The 6,379-nt window shown below is 43.4% G+C and overlaps 1 long non-coding RNA gene across 1 annotated transcript; it reads left to right on the plus strand.

Moving 5' to 3' along the window:
• The first annotated feature begins 3,821 nt into the window (after nucleotides 1–3,821).
• LOC143925398 (uncharacterized) lies at nucleotides 3,822–5,058 on the plus strand. Its single transcript, XR_013261963.1, has 3 exons — nucleotides 3,822–3,957; nucleotides 4,543–4,721; nucleotides 4,817–5,058. It is a non-coding gene; the product is annotated as an uncharacterized LOC143925398 (long non-coding RNA).
• Nucleotides 5,059–6,379: the final 1,321 nt, after the last annotated feature.

The following is a 6,379-nucleotide window of genomic DNA, read 5'->3' on the forward strand; positions in this document are numbered from 1 at the left end:
TTTTTTACTGTATTTTGCAGTTTGCAATAACACATTACATAGTCCATTTAACATGGTTTCCTGTGGTACACATTCACATCAATGAACTTTGCGGCTGTTTCGTTTTTGGAAACTGGACTTTTCTGCCATTTGTGTGTAATAGACTTCAATAGAGCATCAGAAAGGCAAAGTGTTGCATCTGTGATGCAATTTCCGATGTGTTTTGCAGTTTTTATTCTTTTGTTTAAAACACTGTATATAGCTGGTTGCTAAGGAGGGGGCTTGGAAGCCGGCCGCCGCATCCTGACCAACCGAGTCATCAGCTGACAGCTGAATGTAAAAAAAAATTTGAAAAAATGGTCCATACCCGGCCCTTCTGGTTTAGTATGGATTTGAAGGGGACCCTCCCATGCCAATAAAAAAAAATGGCATTGGATCCCCCAAAATCCGTACCAGACCCTTATCCGAGCATGCAGCCCAGCAAGTCAGGAAAGAGAGGGGACAAGTGAGAGGCCCTTCCTCTTGAATATTACCAGGTCACATGCGCTCAACATAGGGGGGATGGGTGCTTTGGGGGGCTCTGCCCACCCCTTCAAAGCACCTTGCCCCTTGTTGATGGGGACAAGGGTCTTTTCCCAACAACCCTGGGCTGTGGTTGTCGGGATCTGTGGCTGGGGGGCTGGATCCCACCCCCCCATGTGAATGGGTATCGGGTACATCATACCCCTACCCATTCAACCCAAAAAGCAATGAAATGTTAAAAAAAACAAGACCTGGTTTTTGAAAAGTCCTTTATTAAAAAAAATAAGCCCCAAGCTGTCTTCTTCCTTACCGCCGGTACCTGCTAAAAACAAAAAAAGGCCACTCTTCTTCTAAGGCGGTCTTCCTCTGTTGTGTTGTCGCCCGCTGTTTGGCATCTCTTATATAGCCATGAGGCATGGCCATCTGATGACATCACCCAGACAGCCCGCCCCTTGTGATGTCATGTGTGTCAGATAAGTCACCCCTATAAACACAGCCCAGGGTTGTCAGGAAGAGGCCCCTGTCCCCATCTACATGGAGGCAGGTTTCTTTGAAGGGGCAGAGCCCCCCCCAAAGCACCCATGCCCCCCATGTTGAGGGCATGTGGCCTAGTATGGTTAAGGAGGGGGGTGGCACTTGCTCATCCCCTCCCTTTCTGGACTTCCCAGCCTGCATGCTCAGATAAGGGTTTGGCTTTGATTTGGGGGGGGCACACTATGGTTGCCCCCTCATCCCTTTAAAGTGGTTGTAAACCCTTACAAATCACTTTGACCTACGGGTAAGCCTAGATTAAGGCTTACCTGTAGGTCCAAGAAATATCTCCTAAACCTACACGGTTTAGGAGATATTTACTAAAAGACAGCGACAGCTGTCTACGGCGCAAGCACCGTAGACAGTGTTGCGCAGGCGCACTATCGCTGTTAGAGGCATACCGCTGCTAACGGCGATATGCCGTTAGTGGCAGCTCCCGTGCGCATACACAGGAGTGACATCATCGCTGCGCCAGTGCTGTGAGTGGCCGGAGCAGCGATACCAGGAAGAAGATGGAAGATCCGAAACTACAGGGGACAGCGGTGACATCGCTGGCTCCTGTGTCAGGTAAGTGACACATAATGGGCTACTATAGGATGCATAGTCGCCCATTATGCTTTCATTTTGCAGGGAGACAAAGAGGAAGTAAACCCATCAGGGTTTACTTCCTCTTTAAAACCAACCACATATTAATTACACAGGTTCTGTGGCTGATTAAAGTGGTAAGTAAACTCACTTGGTGCCTTATCTGCATTTAATTAGCCTCAGAACCTGTGTAATTGAAAGGTGTTTGGGTTTAAAGGGATGAGATGGCAACTCTAGACCACACGCCATTTAAAAAAAAAAAAAAAAAAAAAATTAGACAGTGTGTTTAACCACTTCAGCCCCGGACCAATAAACACCTTAAGGACCAGAGGTCTTTTTCCAATTTCGCACTGCGCTGCTTTAACTGGTAATTGCGCGGTCATGCAATATTGCACCCAAACTAAATTTGCGTCCTTTTCTTCCCACAAAATTGGAGGTCAGGCATGGCTTGGATTTCATTTCACTCTTCACTGAGGACACACACAGCTGTGGAGATTGCTTGCTGTGTCTCATTACTTTTATACTTAGGATATTCACCTGACTCAGGTACTTACCATATTCACCTTTTTGATACTTACCTTATTTAGGCACACTTGCATATCTCACACATTGTTTATCTTACGAGCACTTATTCTTATTTATTTATTTTGGATACTGATGATTTTTCCACACGAGTCCATCTTTCTTTTTTTTTTCTTTTCTTACCTTGTCACCTGCCAGTACCCCCTTGCTACCCTATGGTTTCCACCATCTCCATGTCCCTACCATCCTTGATTCAGGCTTTACTTGGCTATACATATCTTTATGCCTATACTTATTGATTTTACTTTACTACTTTAGATGCCTGATAAACATATTTGTTTATAGCTTATACGCTTTATGGACTAATGAGGTTCCTAGGGATACATCACTACCCACACAATTGTAGTTCACCTCTTTCCCCCCTCTCTTTGTCCCCTTTGTCACCTGGTAGTACCCCTCTGTTGTCCTAGGTTTCTAACCATCTTCATGGCCCTACAACTTTTGGCTCAGGCCTTTCATTCATGCATACATATCTTTATACTAATATCTATTGATTTTACTCTACTACTTCAGATGCCTGACAAACATACTTATGTTCACAGCCTATACTTTTTATTGACCAATGAGGACCCTAGGGATACATCACTACACCTTTGCCATGCCTGCTCTCCGGTTGGCCCTGGATGTTGTCCCATTTGATCCTGCCCCCTCAGCTCCCAGGGGAGGCATACGCTGCTGCCGTCTCGAGGCCGCACACCTGGAGCCATGGCCAAGCTCAGTGGTAAGTATGGGGGGGCCTACAACCCCTCCTACCCTGCACTGTTATAACTAATACTGTGCTATATTGCCAAACATATATATTTTTGTTCATCCTAGGTACATTGTTACACACATCCACCCCTGAAGAGCGAGCTGGATCTCACAAAACTAGTCGGGTAGTATGATGCCCGTGTACCTTGTACTACTTCTACATTTATGTACCAATACTCCTTGTTTATATATTTTATACTGGCAACCGTTGATGTTATTTATCCATGTAAACAATTGTACTTGAATAAACCATATATTATAGTTACTACTGTTATGTTTACTGGCGGAAACAGTACCCACTTCATTTAAAGTCCCAGGGCGAATCCTTTGTTGTTTGTTATATATTACAGGGATGGAAGTGTGTCACTGGGGACACCAGACCTTTTCCTTTATCTCTATATTGAACCCGGGTGGAAGACACCCATTAGCCCAAACCTGGTCTGTTGTCACCCCCGCCAGTATTTACATGTACAAATAACTGTTATACTTTGATACTATACTAGGTTACTCATTCTCCAACACAATTTTTATTCCAGTATTGTTATATACCCTGGCTCTGTATGCGATTCCTCGGTTGGCGCTAGTGATTTCTGTCTCGCATTGGGAGCTGCGATGTGTATAAAGGGAGGCTTTTTCATGTCTCCTGCTGTCCCCATCTGCTTTCTGGCGGATGGGGACACCTACACATCGGCACCATGTTTAGGCTTCAGAAGCATGGCGTCTGCAATTTTGCAGACGTCGGCATAGCTGGATGCACTATATCATCAGATGGCATGGGGGTACGCTTGCATTTGCGTGCCTTCCTATGACAGTGGGTGCCTCCTGCACTCACATGTCAGCCATCCACACATGGTGTTGGGGGCGGAGTCTGCTGGGGCCTTCCGGGGTTAAATTGGAGGTCAGGCATGGCTTGGATTTAATTTCACTCTTCACTGAGGACACACACAGCTGTGGAGATTGCTTGCTGTGTCTCATTACTTTTATACTTAGGATATTCACCTGACTCAGGTACTTACCATATTCACCTTTTTGATACTTACCTTATTTAGGCACACTTGCATATCTCACACATTGTTTATCTTACGAGCACTTATTCTTTATTTATTTATTTATTTTGGATACTGATGATTTTTTCCACACGAGTCCATCTTTCTTCTTTTTTTTCTTTTCTTACCTTGTCACCTGCCAGTACCCCCTTGCTACCCTATGGTTTCCACCATCTCCATGTCCCTACCATCCTTGATTCAGGCTTTACTTGGCTATACATATCTTTATGCCTATACTTATTGATTTTACTTTACTACTTTAGATGCCTGATAAACATATTTGTTTATAGCTTATACGCTTTATGGACTAATGAGGTTCCTAGGGATACATCACTACCCACACAATTGTAGTTCACCTCTTTCCCCCCTCTCTTTGTCCACTTTGTCACCTGGTAGTACCCCTCTGTTGTCCTAGGTTTCTAACCATCTTCATGGCCCTACAACTTTTGGCTCAGGCCTTTCATTCATGCATACATATCTTTATACTAATATCTATTGATTTTACTCTACTACTTCAGATGCTTGACAAACATACTTATGTTCACAGCCTATACTTTTTATTGACCAATGAGGACCCTAGGGATACATCACTACACCTTTGCCCTGCCTGCTCTCCGTTTGGCCCTGGATGGGGTCCCATTTGATCCTGCCCCCTCAGCTCCCAGGGGAGGCATACGCTGCTGCCGTCTCGAGGCCGCACACCTGGAGCCATGGCCAAGCTCAGTGGTAAGTATGGGGGGGCCTACAACCCCTCCTACCCTGCGCTGTTATAACTAATACTGTGCTATATTGCCAAACATATATATTTTTGTTCATCCTAGGTACATTGTTACACACATCCACCCCTGAAGAGCGAGCTGGATCTCACAAAACTAGTCGGGTAGTATGATGCCCGTGTACCTTGTACTACTTCTACATTTATGTACCAATACTCCTTGTTTATATATTTTATATTGGCAACCGTTGATGTTATTTATCCATGTAAACAATTGTACTTGAATAAACCATATATTATAGTTACTACTGTTATGTTTACTGGCGGAAACAGTACCCACTTCATTTAAAGTCCCAGGGCGAATCCTTTGTTGTTTGTTTTCTTCCAACAAATAGAGCTTTCTTTTGATGGTATTTGATTGCCTCTGCGATTTTTATTTTTTGCGATATAAATGGAAACAGAGCGAAAATTTTGAAAAAAAATATATTTTCTTCTTTTTGTTATAAGAAAAATCGAATAAACTAAATTTTAGTCATACATTGAGGGCAAAATGTATTCAGCCACATGTCTTTAGTAAAAAAAAATGTCAATAAACGTATATTTTTTTGGTTTGCGCAAAAGTTATAGCGTCTACAAACTAGAGTACATTTTCTGGAATTTACACAGCTTTTAATTTATGACTGCCTATCTCATTTCTTGAGGTGCTAAAATGGCAGGGCAGTACAACCCCCCCCCCCCCAAATGACCCCATTTTGGAAAGTAGACACCCCAAGGAAATTGCTGATGGGTATGTTGAGCCCATTGAATATTTATTTTTTTGTCCAAAGGGATTGAATAATGACAAAAAATAAATTAAAAAAAAAAAAATTTACAAAAAGTTGTCACTAAATGATATATTGCTCACACATGCCATGGTTATATGTGGAATTGCACCCCAAAATATATTCCGCTACTTCTCCCGAGTATGGGGATACCACATATGTGGGACTTTTTGGGAGTCTAGTCGCGCACGGCACCCCGAAAACCAATCACCACCTTCAGGATTTCTAAGGGTGTAAATTTTTGATTTCACTCCTCACTACCTATCACAGTTTCGAAGGCCATAAAATGCCAAAATAGCACAAAACCCCCCAAAATGACCCCATTTTGGAAAGTAGACACCCCAAGCTATTTACTGAGAGGCATGTTGAGTCCATGGAATATTTTATATTTTGCCACAAGTTGCGGGAATATTACAAACTTTTTCTTTTTTGCACAAAGTTGTCACTAAATGATATATTGCTCACACATGCTATGGGCATAAGTCAAATTACACCCCAAAATAAATTCTGCTGCTTCTCCCGAGTACGGGGATACCACATGTGGGGGACTTTTTGGGAGCCTAGCCACGTACGGGACCCCGAAAACCAAGCACTGACTTCCGGATTTAAATATAAAATGCTACCAAAAAAACTGTTAGCGATCGCAGGGATCAGGCCTGACTCTGCGATCGCTGCAGTTATGTGTTTAGTGTTTTGTAAGTGACAGTGATCGATCGATACTGCACTTGGGTGGGCTGGGCAGAGGGGCAAAACGCAGGTGCTAGCAGGTATCTGGGCTGATCCCGCTAACAATGCGTTTTTTTGGAACCCTGAACTGCTGGGGACGCTAGTATAGATCTGATCAGATC

Source organism: Lithobates pipiens, unplaced genomic scaffold, assembly GCF_037356315.1.
Source record: "Lithobates pipiens isolate NorthernLeopardFrog02 unplaced genomic scaffold, aLitPip1_a1.2 Scaffold_22, whole genome shotgun sequence".
In the NCBI taxonomy this organism is placed as follows: Eukaryota; Metazoa; Chordata; class Amphibia; order Anura; family Ranidae; genus Lithobates; species Lithobates pipiens.